Raw genomic sequence first — 20524 nt, forward strand, 5'->3', positions numbered from 1 at the left:
ACATCTGTTGCACAGAAGCTGTCAGGGTACATGGAGCAAGGAGGAAGCACGTTTGTCTTCGAATCACAGAGAGATGAGATCAGTGTGGAATGCCATACAGCATTTTCAGAAACAGCTGCAGGGAAGGCATCTCAAAGTTTTCTCGGACAACGTATCCGTGGTGGCGTATCTCAATCGCCAAGGGAGCACCAGGAGTCGAGTACTGATGGAGGAGGTGTCGAAGATATTGAAGTGGGCGGAATGCCATCTCAGAACTCTGGCAGCTCTACATGTTCCAGGGGTGAACAATGTGGTGGCAGACTTCCTCAGCCGGCAGGAAGTATTAGCAGGAGAGTGGGAGCTGAACGATGTAGTTTTTCAGCAGATCATACAGAAGTTCGGAAGGCCTCAGGTAGATTTGATGGCCACACACGTCAATGCAAAAGTACCACTCTTTTTCTCCCGATATCATCTCCCAGGAACGGGGGGAGTGGATGCTTTCTCCCTTCCTTGGACATTCAGACTAGCGTATGTGTTCCCTCCGTTCCCCATGATTCCAAGGACTCTCAGGAAGATCAGGGAAGAGAAGGCACAAGTAATAATAATTCTTCCTTACTGGCCGAAGAGGGTTTGGTTTCCTTCAGTGCTCAGGATGGCGGTGCAGGGTCCTTGGTGGTTGCCGTTGAAGAAAGACTTGCTGCGTCAGGGACCGTTGTTGCATCCGAATCTGCAACAGCTTCATTTGACGGCATGGAAATTGAGCGGCAGTTATTAGGAAATAGAGGCCTATCTGAGCAGGTCCTTAATTTGCTTATTCAGTCAAGGAAAAGAGTATCCTCTAGTGTTTACTATAGGGTCTGGAAGAAGTTCATCTCGTGGTCTGGGTCAAGATTTAATCCATTGGAAGCAGAAACATCTCAAGTTTTACAATTCCTGTTTGAGGGCTTTGAGAAAGGATTGGCAGTGTCCACTATCAAAGTTCAAATATCAGCCCTGAGTCTTCTATTAGAACAAAGGTTGGCTGAGGAGGACTTGGTTAAAAAGTTCTGTCAGGCAATTAAAAGAATAAGACCTCGAGTTAGGTCAACTCTTGCTCCTTGGGACTTAAACTTAGTGCTCAATGCTTTGATGCTGCCTCCGTTTGAGCCTCTGCAGGATATTTCGCTAAAGTTCCTAACTTGGAAAGTAGTGTTTCTGGTAGCTATCACAATAGCCAGAAAAGTTAGCGAATTACAGGCTCTGTAGTTGGAGGAGCCTTACCTCAACTTTTTTCCGGGTAAGATTGTTCTTAGAACTAATCCAGATTTCCTGCCGAAGGTCGTGTCGGAGTTTCACCTCAGTCAGGACATTGTATTACCATCCTTTTATCCAGATCCGCAGAATGAAGAGGAGCAAGTGATGCATAACTTAGATCTAATTCGAGCTGTTTCAATCTATGTGGAAAGAGTTAAGCAGTTTCGCAAAATGAAGCATCTGTTTGTGCTGCACTCGGGTGTAAAGAAAGGTGAAAATCCTACAAAACAGACCATTTCCAGATGGATAACGGAACTTTTGACGTTTATTTACGAAAGAAGTGGACGTAGAGTTCCAGAAGGTTTAAAGGCACACTCTACTAGGGCCGTGGCAACTTCTTGGGCTAAGAAGAGTCAAGTGTCGGCGAAAGACATTTGCGCAGCAGCTACGTGGTCTTCAATACACACGTTCTCTAGTCATTATGCGTTGAATATTGTTGACACCCACTTTGGGAAACAAGTCTTTCAGGGGGCATTAAAATAAATAAGTATTATTGTTTAGCATCAAAACAATGCTTCTTGTGTGTTTATATTGCCCTCCTTATGATAAGTGTTGGTATATCCCAGTAGTTATGGCTACCATGAAGTAGCGTAGAAGAAAGAAGCAAATTATACTTACCGATAATTTCATTTCTTCGAGATACTTCATGGCAGCCTACAAAATACCCTCCCTTAGTTGGTTTTTCTCAGAGAGACTTGTCGTAGGAGACACTCAAAAGACTAAGGAGAAAGGGGTGGAGTGCTGTTATGTACCCATAGTGGGTGGTCCTTTGTGTAAAAAAAAAAAAACAACAACTCCCTGTCTAAAGTTAGGAATGGGATACAATCCCAGTAGTTATGGCTGCCATGAAGTTTCTCGAAGAAATGAAATTATCGGTAAGTATAATTTGCTTCTATACTATAACATTTCCTCTATATAGCCTCCAAAAAATGTCTTTCATATATTTTTGTTTTGCAGTAGTAATACAGAACATTACCTTCATTGCTGCCTATTCTCATTCTCTCTCTCTCTCTCTCTCTCTCTCTCTCTCTCTCTCTCTCTGGGGTATATTTACTAAAAATCGTATTTTCCCGTTTGAGGTCAAAGTTCAATCACGAACGACATCGAAAGTGTAAATATGCAACTTTTTGAAATTAGTACGACTAATTTACTAAGCTGCCGTATTCTGCATTTTCGGTTTTACCGATGTCGATGTCATTCGTTTTTTTAGGCAGTGTTTTACGTGAGTGACTTGTAAAACACTGCCGACTTTAATACAATGAATCTCGGCCGGATCTGAGAGATCCATGCTGGGCTTCATTGTGCACCTTGTAAAAAAAAAAAAAAACATGGTTGAAATTAAAAAAAAAATTGCGTGGGGTCCCCCCTCCTAAGCCAAACCAGCCTCGGGCTCTTTGAGCCGAACCTGGTTGCAAAAATATGGGGGGGAAAATGATAGAGGTTCCCCCATATTTAAACAACCAGCACCGGGCTCTGCGCCTGGTCCTGGTTCCAAAAATACGGGGGACAAAAAGCGTAGGGGTCCCCCGTATTTCTGAAACCAGCACCGGGCTCCACTAGCCAGATACATAATGCCACAGCCGGGGGGCACTTTTATATAGCTCCCGGCGGCCCTGGCATTACATAACCAACTAGTCACCCCTGGCCGGGGTACCCTGGAGGAGTGGGGACCCCTTCAATCAAGGGGTCCCCCCCTCCAGCCACCCAAGGACCAGGGGTGAAGCCCGAGGCTGTCCCCCCCATCCAAGGGCTGCGGATGAGAGGCTGATAGCCGTTGTGTAAAAAAATGAATATTGTTTTTAGTAGCAGTACTACAAGTCCCAGCAAGCCTCCCCCGCAAGCTGGTACTTGGAGAACCACAAGTACCAGCATGCGGAGGAAAACCGGGCCCGCTGGTACCTGTAGTACTACAACTAAAAAAATACCCCAATAAAAACATAAGACACACACCTTGAAAGTATAACTTTAATGCATACATACACACCTCCATATACACATACTTACCTATGTTCACACGAGGGTCGGTCCTCTTCTCCATGTAGAATCCATGGTGTACCTGTGGAAAAAATTATACTCACAAAATCCAGTGTAGAAGGCTCTTCTTCTTGTAATTTATTTGTAATCCAGGTACTTGTCAAAATAAAAAAACGGATACCCGACCTCGCACTGAAAGGGGCCCCATGTTTTCACATGGGACCCCTTTCCCCGAATGCCAGGAACCCCCTCTGACTTAAGTCTAAGAGGGTTCCATCAGCCAATCAGGGAGCGTCACATTGTGGCATCCTCCTGATCGGCTGTGTGCTCCTGTACTGTATGACAGGCGGCACACGGCAGTGTTACAATGTAGCGCCTATGCGCTCCATTGTAACCAATGGTGGGAACTTTGTGGTCAGCGGTTGACCGAAAGTAACCTCACCGCTGACCACAAAGTTCCCACCATTGGTTACAATGGAGCGCATAGGCGCTACATTGTAACACTGCCATGTGCCGCCTGTCATACACTACAGGAGCACACAGCCAACGTATTTTTGTTGTTAGAAATAAAAGTGTGACATAAAGGAGTGACTTTAGAATGGCTGTGCATTTTTGCTGACATTGAAGCTTGTAATATCTAGCAACCATAACCAGTATTTGTATTACAAGTTGAGTCTCCCATATCCATAATTCCAAAATACAGAATATTTTTAGTGACTGACATAGTGACATATTTGCTTTCTGATGTTTCAGTGTACACAAAGTTTATTTAATGCACAAAATGATGAGATATATTTGTATAAAATTACCTTCAAGCTGTGTGTATAATGTGTACACTATATGGACAAAAGTATTCGGACGCTTGACCATTACACCAACATGGACTCTAATGACATTGTAATCTAATACATATACTTTAATATGGAGTTGGTCCCCCTTTTGCAGCTATAACACCTTCCACTCTTCTTTGAAGGCTTTCCACAAGCTTTTGGAGTGTTTCTGTGGAAATTTGTGCCCATTCATTCTTTATGAGGTCAGACACTGATGTTGGGCGAGTAGGCCTGGCTCTCAGTCTCCGTTCCAGTTCATCCCAAAGGTGCTCGATGGGGTTGAGGTCAGGGCTCTGTGCGGGCCGGTCAAGTTCTTCCACACCAAACTCATCAAACCATGTCTTTATAGTCCTTGCTTTGTGCACTGGGTCATAGTCATGTTGGAATAGAAAAGGGTCTTCCCCAAACGGTTGCCACAAAGTTGGAAGCATAGCATTGTCCAAAATGTATTGGTATGCCTAATCATTAAGATTGTCCTTCAATGGAGATAAGGGGCCTAGCCCAAACCATGAAAAACAGCCCCATACCATTATCCCTCCTCCATCAAACTTCACAGTTGGCACAATGCAGTCAGGCAGGTAACGTTCTCCCGGAATCCGCCAAACCCAGACTCGCCCATCTGACTGCCAAACAGAGAAACGTGATTCATCACTCCACAGAACACGTTTCCACTGCTCCACAGTCCAGTGTCTGTGTGCTTCACAATTCTCCATCCAATGCTTGGCATTGGACTTGGTGATGTGAGGCTTGCATGCAGCTGCTCGGCCATGGAAACCCATTCCATTAAGCTTCCATCCTGCAACACAGTTTTAGTGCTTACATTAATGCCAGTGAAGATTCGGAACTCTTCATCTATAGAATCAGCAGAGCGTTGGCAACTTTTACGCTCCATGGAGCAGATGTATTAAACCTGGAGAAGTGATAAAGCAGTGATAAGTGCAAGGTGATAACGCACCAGCCAATCAGCTCCTGTCGATTTACATATTGGAGCTGACTGGCTTTTGCGTTATCACCTTGCAATTATCACTGATTTATCACTTCTGCAGGTTTAATACATCTGCCCCCATGCGCCTTAGCAGTCAGTGACCCCGCTCTGTGATTTTATGTGGTCTTCTGCTTTGTGACTGGGTTGCTGTCATAGGAGTGCGCACAGGGGGTGCCTGGTGCGCACAAGCACCCCCTAATGTCCGACACCCCTGCACACACACCTTCTGCTGCTGCTGCTGCCGCCGTCGCCGATTCCCGTCTCTGACGCTGAAGGGAGGAGAGCGCAGCGTGCGTCTCTCCTGCCCCTCACTGTGTCCCCGTCTCCGGCAGTCATTTAAAATGTCTCTCGGCTGTCAGCCAATCAGAGCTCGCAGACCGGCTTTTGATTGGCTGCCGGCCCGTTTGATTGGCTGACAGCCAGGGACACAGTGAGTGAAGTGAGGCACAGGAGAGACCCGCGCTGCGCTCTCCTCCCCTCAGCGTCAAAGACAGGAATTGGTGGCAGCAGAGGAGGGTGAGCACCGCAGGGGGCATTTGTGTATCTGGCAGCACTGGGGGCATATGTACCTGGCACCACTGGGGGCATTTATGTATCTGACAGCTTGGGGGCATATATGTATCAGGCAGCACTGGAGGCATATGTATCTGGCACCGCTGGGGGCATTTACGTATCTGGCAGCTTGGGGGCATTTATGTATCTGTCAGCTTGGAGACATATATGTTTCTGGCAGATTGGGGGCATATATGTATCTGGCAGCACTGGGGGCATATGTATTTGGCATTGCTGGGGGCATTTATGTATCTGGCACCGCTGGGGGCATTTATGTATCTGGCAGCTTGGGGGCATTTATGTATCTGGCAGCTTGGGGGCATTTATGTATCTGGCACCATTGGGGGCATATACAGTATGTATCTGACAGCACTGGGGGCATATGTATCTGGCACTGCTAGGGCCATATGTATCTGGCACTGCTGGAGGCATATGTATCTGGCACTGCTGGGGGCATTTATGTATCTGGCACCGCTGGGGAAATTTATGTATCTGGCAGCTTGGGAGCATATATGTAACTGGCAGCACTGGGGGGCATTTATGTATCTGGCAGCTTGGGGGCATTTATGTATCTGGCACCGCTGGGGGCATATATGTATCTGGACACAACTGGGGGCATACAGTATGTGTGTCTGGCACCGCTGGGGGCATATGTGTATCTGGCAGCATGGGGGCATATGTGTATCTGGCACCACTGGGGGCATATGTGTATCTGGCACCACTGGAGGCATATGTTTATCTGGCACCACTGGGGTCATATGTGTATATGGCACCACTGTGGACATTGAGTAAAGGGCACCACTGGGGGGGGCATATGTGTATCTGGCATTACTGGGGGCATATATGTAAGGGGCACTAGACACAGAATGAAGGGAGGTGAAGGCTAATAGACACAGAGTGCAGGGGGCAAGCTGAGAGGCAGAGTGCAGGGTGGGAGGCTGAGAGGCACGGAGTAAAGGGGGAGACTGAGAGATACAAAGTGAGGCGGATTGAAAGAGATGCGTGACGGAGACGCAGGCGGGAGATGAATGTGGATGAGAGACAACGTTGGGAAGGGATGATGGTGGGATGAAAGACAACGCAGGGAGGGGAGGAGATGGTGTGGCTGGGAGATGAGGGTGTGGCTAAGAAACACAGGAGATGATGGTGTAGCTTAGAGACACAGGGGGTAGGAGGTGACATGAGTCTGGTTGAACTTCTGTGACATTATGATGCTCTTGGTTATATTCTTACACAAAAAAAGCATCTTCTGGACCATGTAATTTCCTACATGAATAGTGATTAATGATAGAAGATGCTGTCTGCCCAGGGAGGACATTTTTTCAGTGGTTCCCCATTGTGAGAAACCACCATATACTGTAAGTAAGGTGCATATGGAATGGAAAGGAATGCTCCCAGAGTAATGAGAAACAGGTGGTGTGTCATGTTGACATGCTCACATGTGCAGTGGCCACGCCCCATGTGGTATGTGATTTATATTGCTTTGAGTGCCAATAGGCGGTGATATACACCCCCAATAGGCGGTGCTAGACACACCCAGTAGGTGGTGCTAAACACCGCCCTCCGACGGTGCACCCCCTAATAAAATGTTCTGCGCACTCCTATGGTTGCTGTTGCTCCTAAATGCTCCCACTTTCTAATAATATCACTTACAGTTGGCCGGGGAATATCCAGCAAGGATGAAATTTCATGAACCGTCCTATTGTTAAGGTGGCATCCTATCACAGTACCACACTTGAAGTCAATGAGCTATTCAGAATGACCTATTTTGTATAGAGATGAGCGGGTTCGGTTTTACTCGGATTTACCCGAATCTCCTTATTGGCTATCGGATGTGACGTGTTTTGGTTAGCCAATAAGAAAAATCCAGAAAATAAGAAATGCTGATAATTCTGGCATAAAGAACCGAGTAAATCCGAACCCGCTTATCTCTAATTTTGTATCAAAATGTTTGCAAATGGAGACTGCATAGCTAGGTGCATGATTTTATACACCTGTGGCCACGGGTCTGATTTAAACACCTGGATTCAATAATTAACAGGTGTGGCCTTCCAGAAAGTATTCACAGTGCTTTACTTTTTCCACGTTTTGTTATGTTACAGCCTTATTCCAAACTGAAATAAATTAATTTTTCCCTGACAATTCTACACACAATACCCCATAATGACAATGTGAAAAAAGTTTTTTTGAAATTTTTGCAAATTTATTAAAAAAAACCTAAGAAATCACATGTACATAAGTATTCACAGCCTTTGCTCAATACTTTGTTGATGCACCTTTGGCAGCAATTACAGCCTCAAGTCTTTTTGAATGTTATGCCACAAGCTTGGCACACCTATCTTTGGGCAGTTTCGCCCATTCCTCTTTGCAGCACCTCTCAAGCTCCATCAGGTTGGATGGGAAGCATTGGTGTACAGCCATTTTCAGATCACTTCAGAGAGGTTCAATCGGATTCAAGTCTGGGCTCTGGCTGGGCCACTCAAGGACATTCAGAGGGTTATCCTGAAACCACTTCTTTGATATCTTGGCTGTGTGCTTAGGGTCGTTGTCCAGTTGAAAGATGAACCGTTGCCCCAGTCTGAGGTCAAGAGCACTCTGGAGCAGGTTTTCATCCAGGATGTCTCTGTACATTGCTGCACTCATCTTTCCCCTATCCTGACTAGTCTCCCAGTTCCTGCTGCTAAAAAACATCCCCACAGCATGATGCTGCCACCACCATGCTTCAATGTAGAGATGGTATTGGCCTGGTGATGAGCAGTGCCTGGTTTCCTCCAAACATGATGCCTGGCATTCACACCAAAGAGTTCGATCTTTGTCTCATCAGACCAGAGAATTTTGTTTCTTATGGTCTGAGAGTCCTTCAGGTGCATTTTGGCAAACTCCAGGTGGGTTGCCATGTGCTTTTTACTAAGGAGTGGCTTCCGTATGACCACTCTACCATACAGGCCTGATTGGTGGATTGCTGCAGAGATGGTTGTCCTTCTGGAAGGTTCTCCTCTCTCCACAGAGGAATGCTTTAGCTCTGACAGAGTGACCATCAGGTTCTTGATCACCTCCCTGACTAGGGCCCTTCTCCCTCGATCGCTCAGTTTAGACAGCCTGCCAGCTCTGGGAAGAGTCCTGGTGGTTCCGAACTTCTTCCATTTATGGAGAATGGAGGCTACTGTGCTCATTGGGACCTTCAAAGTAGCAGATATTTTTCTGTACCCTTCCCCAGATTTATGACTCGAGACAATCCTGTCTCGGAGGTCTACAGACAATTCATTTGACTTCATGTTTGGTTTGTGTTCAGACATGCACTGTCGAGTGTGGGGCCTTATATAGACAGGTGTGTGCCTTTCTAAATCATGTCAAATCAACTGAATTTACCACAGGTGGACTCCAATTAAGCTGTAGGAACATCTCAAGGATGATCAGTGGAAACAGGATGCTACTGAGCTCAGTTTTGAGCTTCATGGCAAGGGCAGTGAATACTTATGTACATGTGATTTCTAAGTTTTTTCATTTTTAATAAATTTGCAAAAACCTAAAAAAAAAAAATTTTCATGTTGTCATTATGGGGTATTGGCCCTCATTCAGAGTTGATCGTTAGCTGCCATTGTTCGCAGCGCAGCGATCAGGCAAAAAAATCAGCACTTCTGCGCATGCGTATGGGACGCACTGCGCACGCGAAACGTACTTTCACAAAAGCCATTGCAGTTTCACACAATTTCTAGCGACACTTTTCAGTCGCACTGCTGGCCGCAGAGTGATTGACAGGAAGTGGTTGTTTCTGGGTGGTAACTGACCGTTTTCGGGGAGTGTGTGTAAAAACGCAGGCGTGTCAGATACAAACGCGGGCGTGCCTGGAAAAACATAGGCGTGGTTGGCCGAACGCAGGGCGTGTTCGTGACGTCAAAACAGGAACTAAACAGTCTGAAGTGATCGCTAGCTAGGAGTAAGTCTCGAGCTGCTCAGAAACTGCACAATCGTTTTTTGTAGCAGCGCTGCGATCCTTTCGTTCGCACTTCTGCTAAGCTAAGATACACTCCCAGAGGGGGCGGCGGCTTAGCGTTTGCACTGCTGCTAAAAGCAGCTAGCGAGCGAACAACTCGGAATGAGGGCCATTGTGTGTAGAATTTGGAGGGAAAAAATGAATTTATTCCATTTTGGAAAAAGGCTGTAACATAACAAAATGTGGAAAAAGTGAAGCGTTGTGAATACTTTCCGGATGCACTGTACTTTTGTCCATATAGTGCATGGGTCTTCAACCTGCAGTCCTCCAGCTGCTGTGGAACTACACATCCCAGCATGCTCTGCCACAGTTTTGCTATTAAGGCATGCTAAAACTGAGGCAGGGCATGCTGGGATGTGTAGTTCCACAGCAGCTGGAGGGCCGCAGGTTGAAGACCCATGATATAGTGTATATGAAACATAAATACATTTTGCGTATATTTACACAAACTTTGTTTCATGCACAAAATTATTAAAAATATTGCAGAAAATTACCTTCAGGATGTGTATAATGTTCATATGAAATATAAATGCATTCTGTGCTTAGACTTGGGATCCCATCCCCAAGATATCTCATTATGGTATTTAAATATTCTGAAATACAGAAAAATCAGATATCCAAAATACTTCTGGTCCGATGCATTTTGCATATGGTACACTCAATCTGTACAACAAAATTCTAAAAGATCCAGTATATCTGTACATTTATATTATGAGATTCCATTCCCCCAAAGTCATTATCTCCCAAAACCTTTTTTTCCCCTCTTTACTAATAAGAACTGCAGTATCAGACACGCACTAAGGAAGGGGTTCCTGTTGCCCAGAAATCTCTGCTCCTTGCCTGGGAATATTAAGATAGACTGGCAGGTTGATCCTGCATGTGTCCACTGTTTTTCTTTTTCTTCCTTTTTTTCTTGTTCCTGTTAAACTATAATCATCCTATTCCTTAACAACCTGCAGTATTATGCACTCCAATGACATACTGAAGGAAGCAGTGACAATCAAATATTAAATGCTCGCTTTTCACATATCCCTAATTCCCTATGTGTAGTACAGTCTTCTACCACAGGAGGGAGCTGCTGACTGAACAATGTGCCTATCCGTAATATTTTAGTAACAAACCACGCCCATTCCAGAAAAATCTGGGCTGAATATAAAGGAGTTATTATTAATGTTACAATAATGTAACCATTTCCGGGACATATGTACATACAATGTCACACGTCTTGTGGAAACTTTACACATACTATATGTTGGTGATTTATTTTTTATTATGTTAGTAGCCTTTATGTTTTATATCAGTCAACTCTTTATTTAAGGTTTAGCTACTGTATTTTCTTTAGTTTACTTTTTTTTATCATTTACTGCATTTGATATTCTTGCAATTTGTTTTGGTTTTGTCCCAGTGCGCCAGGTGATCTCCCCAGCACACGATGGTCAAATCTTCTCTCAGGAGATGGCGCGGTGTGGGGAGAGCTAACAAATCTTTAGAGGCAGTTTGTTCAAAAGTGTAAATGTCGGAAAAAATCCAACTTCATACGACTTTGTCGCCACTGTCACTTTATCACTTTTATTCTTAAATTCTCCCACTTATACTCACATAATTGGCCTACATTAATCATGGGAGTTTATAATAATAATTATTATTATTATTTTATTTGTATAGCGCTCTTTCTCCAACAGGACTCAAGGCGCTTTACAGACATCAAAAACAATGCACATAGGCCCTCATTCCGAGTTGTTCGCTCGCTAGCTGCTTTTAGCAGCATTGCAAACGCTAGGCCGCCGCCCTCTGGGAGTGTATCTTAGCTTAGCAGAATAGCGAACGAAAGATTAGCAGAACTGCTCAAAAATCTTTTCCTGCAGTTTCTGAGCAGCTCCTAGATTGCGATCACCTCAGTCCGTTTAGTTCCTGCTTTGACGTTACAAACACGCCCTGCGTTCGGCCAGCCACTCTCCCGTTTCCCCAGCCACTCCTGCGTTTTAGCCTGTCACGCCTGCGTTTTTTAGCACACTCCCGGAAAACGCTCAGTTACCACCCAGAAACACCTACGTCCTGTCAATCACTCACCGATCAGCAGAGCGACTGAAAAGCGTCGCTCACCCCTGTGTAAAATTGCTTAGTTTTGTGTGAAATTACTTGGCGCGTGCGCCCTGCGGCCCATACGCATGCGCATAACAGCCGGCTTTTAGCCTGATCACTATGCTGCGAAAAACGGCAGCGAGCGATCAACTCGGAATGACCCCCATAATACAGAAGATTTGAGTAGTACAGCAATAGATCATCCACACAGACATAAAAGCACACAGAAGCATAACGCATGATCGGTGTAGGCATTTTGGGCAATAACTTCCAGGGTTGTGTATTCCACCCTCACAAGGTACCAGCTGCAGTAGCCATCTTGGACACACAGCGTAGGATTACCCAGGGTGGAATAGTTTACCCCCATAAGAGATATCTCAAAATGGGGAGATTGCAGAGTCCTATAGTTCAGAGTAGGGTTCCAACAAAACCAGCAGGTTCATGTATTTTTCATCCCATCCACAAGTGCACCAGATGAGGCAGCCATGTTGGGCACACTACGAAGGTTACACTGTGGGAGATGAGCCATACAAGGGCCAGATGCATGTATGGGAAAACTGACACGTGTGTAGGAGTATGCTATACCCTGCACGGAAAGATCCAAATGAAGCACACCCTGAACACGGAAGAACCATCCGAGGCAGCCATGTGGGGCGCACTGCGTAGGTTGCTGCTGGCAGAATGTGCAATCAATGGAGGTAAACATTACAGCAATAGCACGCAGTGGGGTGGAAGTACGCTGTAAGAAGAAAAGAGGAGAAAAATACATTTGCAGGAACCAACAGATGGAGGAAAACTATAATAACATTATTTTGAGAAAATTATAAATGTCCTGGTCTCATGAGAGCAGTGTGGGTGGGTGTGAGAATGTGGGGAGTATTCTAACATCCAATGGAAATTACCCTGCTGGGCTTGGTCCTGATGCTCACCCCCCTCAGTTCCCTGCTCAGCTTGAGGGGTAGGCCTGGGGGCAGTCATGATGTTCTCGGATGGAGGTGTAGTAGGCATTGGTCCTGGTGTTCTCATGGCAGAGGCGAGGAAAGGCCACATAATGGTCCTGAGCTGCAGTGTTTGTAGAACTAGTTTAATTAGAGATTCTAGCATAGTCCAAATCCAGTTCAAACTCCGGTTCTAACTTCATCCTTAAAATACATCCTTAACCAATACATACTTCACAAATGCTTGCAGGCCAAGTCTTGACTTGGTCTGCAAATGTAGAAATAAAGAAATATAAAAATATATAGCTATAAATCACATAAGTATTCGCAGAAATGCTGCTGAAAGCTCACAATTTGATAGCTAAACCAAGGATTGGTAACTCACTGGCAACAGTCAAAACATATATATATAGAGATACTAGGTGCTTCATCGCGCCCTACGGGCGCTCTTCACACCGTCGCAAGGGGCTACGCCCCCTTAACCCTTGCATGCCTTTCTCGGGTTCAATATTTGTATTATATGGAGTATTACCTGCATTCCTTTGTTAGTGGTTAAATATTGCACAATGAAAGGGCGTGCGTTGGTGAAGGAGGCGCAGCCCCTTGTGACGGCGTGAACAGCACCTGCAGGGCATGATGTACAGAATGTAGCGGGTGCGGGGGGGGGGGACTGCGGATGGGGGAGGGTGTCTGTAGATGCTGCGGGTGGAGGAGGGGGCGGATGCGTGGGGGGGGCCCGGATGGGGAAGGGTCGGGAAATGCTACGGATGGGGGAGGGGCAGAGGAGTTGGGGCTGCAGATGGGGGAGGGGTCCAGAGGCACTGCAGGTGGGGGAGGGGCAGGGGTGCCATGGGTGGGAGAGGGGCAGGTGTGGGGATGTTGCGGATGGGTGAAGGGTTCCAGAGGTGCTGTGGGATGGGAAAGGGCGGGGATGGGGTAGGGGGTCTGGAGGCACCATGGGTGGGGGAGGAGCAGGTACAGGTGGTGCGGCAGATGGAGAAGGGGGTCTCGAAGCGCTGCAGGTGGTGGAGGGGCAGGAGTAGGGGTGCCATGGGTGGGGGAGGAGTGGGGGGGGAACCACGGATTGAGGAGGGTGTCTGCAGATGCTGTGGGTGAAGGGGGGGCAGGTGTGGGGGGAGTCATATATGGGGGGTGGATGGTGGAGGGGGCCTGGAGGTGCTGTGGGTGGTGGAGGGGCGGGGGAGTTGGAGCCGTGGGTGGTGCAGGGGGTCTGGAGGCACTGCGTATGGGGGAGGGGTGGGGTGCCGCATGTGGTGGAGGGGAAGGTGCAGAGGTGTGGTGCATTGGGGAGGGGTCTGGAGGCGCTGCGGGGACTGTACCTGCCAAAAAGGTAGTTGGAGGTTATGCAGTAACAGGGCCAGGACAGGGGTGACAGGGCCAGGACAGGGGTGACAGGGTCAGAACAGGGGTGACGGGGCCAGGACAGGGGTGACGGGGCCAGGACAGGGGTGACGGGGCCAGTACAGGGGTGACGGGGCCAGTACAGGGGTGATGGGGCCAGGACAGGGGCAACGGGACCAGGACAGAAATGACAGGGACAGGATAGAGGTGACATGGCCAGGGTAGGGGCGGCAGGACCAGGACAGGGGTGACTGGGCCATTATAGGGTTGACAGGGCAAGCACAGGGGTGACAGGGCCAGGATAGGGGTAACAGGGCCAGCATAAGGGTGACAGGGCCAGGATAAGGGTGAAATGGCCAGGATAAGGGCCAGGATAAGGGTGAAATGGCCAGGATACGGGTGAAAGGGCCAGGATAAGGGTGACAGGGCAAGGCCAGGGGTGACACTGCAAGGTCAGGGGTGACAGGGAAATGACAGAACACAGGGCACGGGAGAGATTGGTATTAGGGACAGAACAGTGGTGACAGATAGATGTGTCTTACCGGAGTTACTGCTGCTGGCTGCTGCTGTTCCACTCCAACCTGTTGGGATCTGCTGCTGGTGGAGACTTGGCATGGCTGACTCTCTCAGGCTGGAGTCCTGCTTCCTCTGCCCGTCCGCATCCCTCCCCCCCACTCCTCAGTCACACACCGCAGATCTCACACAGCTGCCAGGCACTGTGGTAAGGGGAGACTGGGAGTGACTGGTTAGTCCCTGGGAGATGCTGCGGCTGGAGGGAGGAGGGGGTCATATAGCAAGCAGGCGGCGCGGACCTCGCGGCTGCCAGGCACTGTGGTAAGGGGAGACTGGGAGTGACTGGTTAGCCCCCAGGAGACGCTGCGGCTGGAGGGAGGAGGGAGTCGTAGCATGCACGCGGCGCGGGCCTCGCGGCTGCCGGGCACTGTAGAAAGGGGAGACTGGGAGTGACTGGTTAGCTCCCAGGAGACGCTGCGGCTGGATGGAGGAGGGGGTCGGAGCCTGCAATCAGCGCGGACTTCTGCAGCGCTACCCGCCGGCTAAAGTGTGTGAATGAGCTGGGCGCACCTCACTACGGGCGGCAGCGCTGCAGCTAGTGGTGGGGTTGGGGCTGGAGATAACAGAGGCAGTACGGAACCTGCACAGCGGCAGGTGCTCCACAAAACTGCAGCTAAGAAGCGTGGACTGTGCCACAAAGTGACGCTCCTCCGCCCCAGAGAGACCCTGCTGAGTATGCTGATGTGGGGGTTCAAGCACACAGTGAGCCGGTGCCCGTCTGTCTGTATGGCATACCCCCTCACACACCCCCATACCTCCCCACTGTCCCGATTTTCGCGGGACAGTCCCATTTTTTTGGGTCTGTCCCGCTGTCCCACCCGTGGCCCGCAGTGTCCCGCGGTGAAGGGGGGTCAGTTGGGCGGCTCCTGAACTCGCTGTTCTGCTTAGCAGAACAGCGGTGAATAGATGCGCACAGCGTCTATTTAGTGGAGACAGGAGGAGAGGGGGCATCAGGGGGTACAGATTAAGCGGGGGTTCCGTCAGCAGAGCCGGATTAAGGGGGGGCCCAGGCGGTACGTACCGTGGGCCCCACAGTTTTAGGGGCCTCCCTGGCTGGAGTAGCTCTGTCCCAGCTCTTAAGCTCCCCCGTCCTGCCAGCAACAGCAGCAGCATTGTGCTACAGTCAGCACACGCTGCTGCGTATTGGCAGGTCTGTGGTGTTGCAGGGAGGCAGCAGCCTCCCTGCTTTCTTCTGCCTGTGCGGGTGTGTAAGGGGGAGCGACCACCTCCTCTGGATTTAGCCCTAGCTGAGGGGCCAAAATACCATGGAAAAAAAAAATCTCCGGAATTTGCATAAGGGGGCGTGGCCATGCAGCCACGATTAGGCCACGCCCCCAAACCCACAGCAGGCACAGCAATGAGATAGGGCCCCCCTGTCTCAAGTGCCCTGGGCCCCCCGGACTCATAATCCGCCCCTGGGGGCATGCCAGCAGCTCACAGAGCGCTGGGCATGACCCCTCACTGACGAAAATGGGGGCCCTCCGGTGAAGCCACGCCCCCTTTCGTTGACCACGCCCCTTTTTGCCGCATGTGTGTCCCTCCTTCTGCCTGAAGAAAGCTGGGAGGTATGCACCCCTGCCTGTGCCATGCCAATACCATCTGCTTCTGCTCCTAGTCTCCTACAGATTTGCCCAGATCTGTGACTCATTTGACTAACTCCGCCCAGTGTTGTGACTCCGCCCAGCGTTAGCAAATGAGTCACAAAGTCACAGATCTGGGCTATTATATAAGAGATGTCGATATTAACTGCAATATAAATCACTTACAGGTAGTTATATTGCATGTGTATATTCACCAAAGTGCATATCTACCAAAATATAAATTAAATTAAATGAAAGCCCGCTAATACTACAATATATCTTTTGTGGTTAACAGGAATATGATTATTATTTGATCCTCACATGCCAGCCAAAGTATATAAAAGTAGTTATTGGATCAAAAGACTGACAACTGTACAGAAAATTCTTGCAAAGAGTCAGACCATTGTAAACATATAGGTTAGTAATCACATAGGTGGTCATTCCGAGTTGTTCGCTCAGTATTTTTTTTCGCATCGCAGCGATTTTCCGCTAACTGCGCATGCGCAATGTTCGCACTGCGCCAAGTAAATTTGCTATGCAGTTAGGTATTTTACTCACGGCATTACGAGGTTTTTTCTTCGTACTGGTGATCGTAATGTGATTGACAGGAAGTGGGTGTTTCTGGGCGGAAACTGGCCGTTTTATGGGAGTGTGTGAAAAAACGTTAGCGTTTCTGGGAAAAACGCGGGAGTGGCCGGAGAAACGGGGGAGTGTCTGGGTGAACACTGGGTGTGTTTGTGATGTCAAACCAGGAACGACAAGCACTGAACTGATCGCACTGGAGGAGTATGTCTCGAGCTACTCAGAAACTGCACAGAGAAGTCTTTTCGCAATATTGCGAATCTTTCGTTCGCAATTTTGCTAAACTAAGATTCACTCCCAGTAGGCGGTGGCTTAGCGTGTGCAAAGCTGCTAAAAGCAGCTTGCGAGCGAACAACTCGGAATGAGGGCCATAGTTTTCACCTTTAAGCACTGGTAGCAGCGTGCTGAGATGATAATGCCCTTTTGTTTTGCAGTGTATAGGAGCAATTAAATCATAAATGGTACCATAAAGAAAAAAGAAAGTCAGCAACCCAAGGTGTCGCTACTTCTGCTGTCTCACCGTCATGGATCGGATCACTGTTTTCCGATACAGCGGCCGGCGGATGAGAGAGCAGCGGGCTGGATAGAGCTGGCAGGAAGGAAGATATGTGGCCGTACTACTTTCCCTGTTAGGGCGAGTGCAGTGTCCTGATATCTTGGGACATTGCAGAGCACTGCACAGCGATTCTGGGATGAGAGCTGGCCGAAATAATCTAACCGTTACCATAGGTTAAATAGATGGCAACAAAACAGCTGCATAAAGAGTAATAAATACTGATGGATTTCTTGACAGTGGTGTATTCTATACTAACACATTACAAAATTCTAACACATTGCACTTTCTCTTGCTGTACATACGTTAGCTGCATAAATCATAGCAAACAAATAGCTGTATACTTTAAGCCTCCATTAAGCAATCAAAAATGTTACAATGTCAGTTACCGCATAAATTGAAACACCACTTAGGAGTAATCAGGTTGTTACAATGTCAGCTGAAAAGTAGCCAGCCTCTTCCAGCCACTATGGGGGTCATTCCGAGTTGTTCACTCGCAAGCTGCTTTTAGCAGCATTGCACACGCTAAGCCGCCGCCTACTGGGAGTGAATCTTAGCTTATCAAAATTGCGAACGAAAGATTAGCAGAATTGTAAATAGACACTTCTTAGCAGTTTCTGAGTAGCTCCACACTTACTCGGCATCTGCGATCAGTTCAGTCAGTTTCGTTCCTGGTTTGACGTCACAAACACACCCAGTGTTCGGCCAGACACTCCTCCGTTTCTCCAGCCACTCCCGCGTTTTTCCCAGAAACGGTAGCGTTTTTTCACACACACCCATAAAACGGTCAGTTTCCGCCCAGAAACACCCACTTCCTGTCAATCACATTACGATCACCAGAACGAAGAAAAAACCTCGTAATGCCGTGAGTAAAATACCTAACTGCATAGCAAATTTACTTGGCGCAGTCGCACTGCAGACATTGCGCATGCGAATTAGCGACTATTCGCTCCGTTGCGAGAAAAAAATAACGAACGAACAACTCGGAATGACCCCCAATGTTTCCAAAGTCTGTGTGTAGTAAGATTATAATTAACATGATAGAAAATCACTTTTTAGAGTACCAGACAGAAATAAAAATAATAATAAATTGCTATTTACTAGTAACACCATCCAAAATTCAATATATTATTCGGGCTAGCATGAATAAGTAAAATAAAGGGAACACTAAAATAACACATCCTAGATCTGAATGAATGAAATATTCTTATTAAATACTTTATTCTTTACATAGTTGAATGTGCTGACAACAAAATCACACAAAAATTATCAATGGAAATCAAATTTATTAACCCATGGAGGTCTGGATTTGGAGTCACCCTCAAAATTAAAGTGGAAAAACACACTACAGGCTGATACAACTTTGATGTAATGTCCTTAAAACAAGTCAAAATGAGGCTCAGTAGTGTGTGTGGCCTCCACGTGCCTGTATGACCTCCCTACAATGCCTGGGCATGCTCCTGATGAGGTGGCGGAAGGTCTCCTGAGGGATCTCCACCCAGACCTGGACTAAAGCATCCGCCAACTCCTGGACAGTCTGTGGTGCAACGTGGCGTTGGTGGATGGAGCGAGACATGATGTCCCAGATGTGCTCAATTGGATTCAGGTCTGGGGAATAGGCGGGCCAGTCCATAGCATCAATGCCTTCATCTTGCAGGAACTGCTGACACACTCCAGCCACATGAGGTCTAGCAATGTCTTGCATTAGGAGGAACCCAGGGCCAACCGCACCAGCATATGGTCTCACAAGGGGTCTGAGGATCTCATCTGGGTACCTAATGGCAGTCAGGCTACCTCTGGCGAGCACATGGAGGGCTGCGCGGTCCCCCCAAAGAAATGCCACCCCACACCATTACTGACCCACTGCAAAACCGGTCATGCTGGAGGATGTTGCAGGCAGCAGAACGTTCTCCTTGGTGTCTCCAGACTCTGTCACGTCTGTCACATGTGCTCGGTGAGAACCTGCTTTCATCTGTGAAGAGCACAGGGCGCCAGTGGCGAATTTGCCAATCTTGGTGTTCTCTGGCAAATGCCAAACATCCTGCATGGTGTTGAGCTGTAAGCACAACCCCCACCTGTGGACGTCGGGCCCTCATACCACCCTCATGGAGTCTGTTTCTGATCGTTTGAGTAGACACATGCACATTTGTGGCTTGTTGGAGGTCATTTTGCAGGGCTCTGGCAGTGCTCCTCCTGTTCCTCCTTGCACAAAGGCGGAGGTAGCGGTCCTGCTGCTGGGTTGTTGCCCTCCTACGGCCTCCTCCACGTCTCCTGATGTACTGGCCTGTCTCCTGGTAGCGCTTCCATGCTCTGGACACTGCGCTAACAGACACAACAAACCTTCTTGCCACAGCTCGCATTGATGTGCCATCCTGGATGAGCTGCACTACCTGAGCCTCCGTCTCATGCTACCACTAGAGTAAAAGCACCGCCAGTTTTTAAAAGTGACCAAAACATCAGCCAGAAAGCATAGGAGCTGAGAAGTGGTCTGTGGTCACGACCTGCAGAACAACTCCTTTATTGGAGTTGTCTTGCTAATTGCCTATAATTCCCACCTGTTGTCTATTCCATTTGCACAACAGCATGTGAAATTGACTGTCAGTCAGTGTTGCTTCCAAAGTGGACAGTTTGATTTCACAGAAGTGTGATTGACTTGGAGTTACATTGTGTTGTTTAAGTGTTCCCTTTATTTTTTTGAGCAGTATATATATATATATATATATATATATATATATACACATATATATATAGATAGAGAGAGTTGTAATGACGGGGAAAAATAGAATCTTCTGGCCCTTATCAGTCAGGTGTGCCGCCCCCCTGCAAGTGCCGCCACTAGGCACGTGCCTAATGTGACTAGTGGGAAATCCGCTATTGCATGTGATCCTTACATAGATGCCTTATTTTCGCCGCTGCAATGCATTTCAGTCATCTCCATTAGATTAATTAGATCTTTTTTGCCCTGCTACACAAAACCATACAGTGGTGCTCCTACTCTATAGAAAGCATGAAGCGCCCTCGCTACACCTAATTCCACCCTCCTGCCTGCACAACATCTGCTCCTCTCAAGGTGCCACCAATCTTGCTTCTTAAACTCAAGCATTCTGACAGAAGGATGCCACAGGCTAGTTGGAAAGGAAATCTCTGTAGCAAATTCTGTTTTAACTGAGGGACTAAAACATTGTATGTGCACTTTCTAAGCACCGTGGTAGAATTTAGCTAACCCATCACAAATATCACTTTCTAA

General features: G+C 47.7%; 1 long non-coding RNA gene across 1 annotated transcript in view; it reads right to left on the reverse strand.

The window, feature by feature from the left end:
- The window catches only part of LOC135050285 (uncharacterized), a 181364-nt gene that overhangs the window by 60986 nt on the left and 99854 nt on the right, over positions 1 to 20524 (reverse strand). The gene's annotated exons all lie outside the window — the stretch shown is intronic.

This window comes from Pseudophryne corroboree, chromosome 2 (genome assembly GCF_028390025.1).
Source record: "Pseudophryne corroboree isolate aPseCor3 chromosome 2, aPseCor3.hap2, whole genome shotgun sequence".
Lineage (NCBI taxonomy): Eukaryota > Metazoa > Chordata > Amphibia > Anura > Myobatrachidae > Pseudophryne > Pseudophryne corroboree.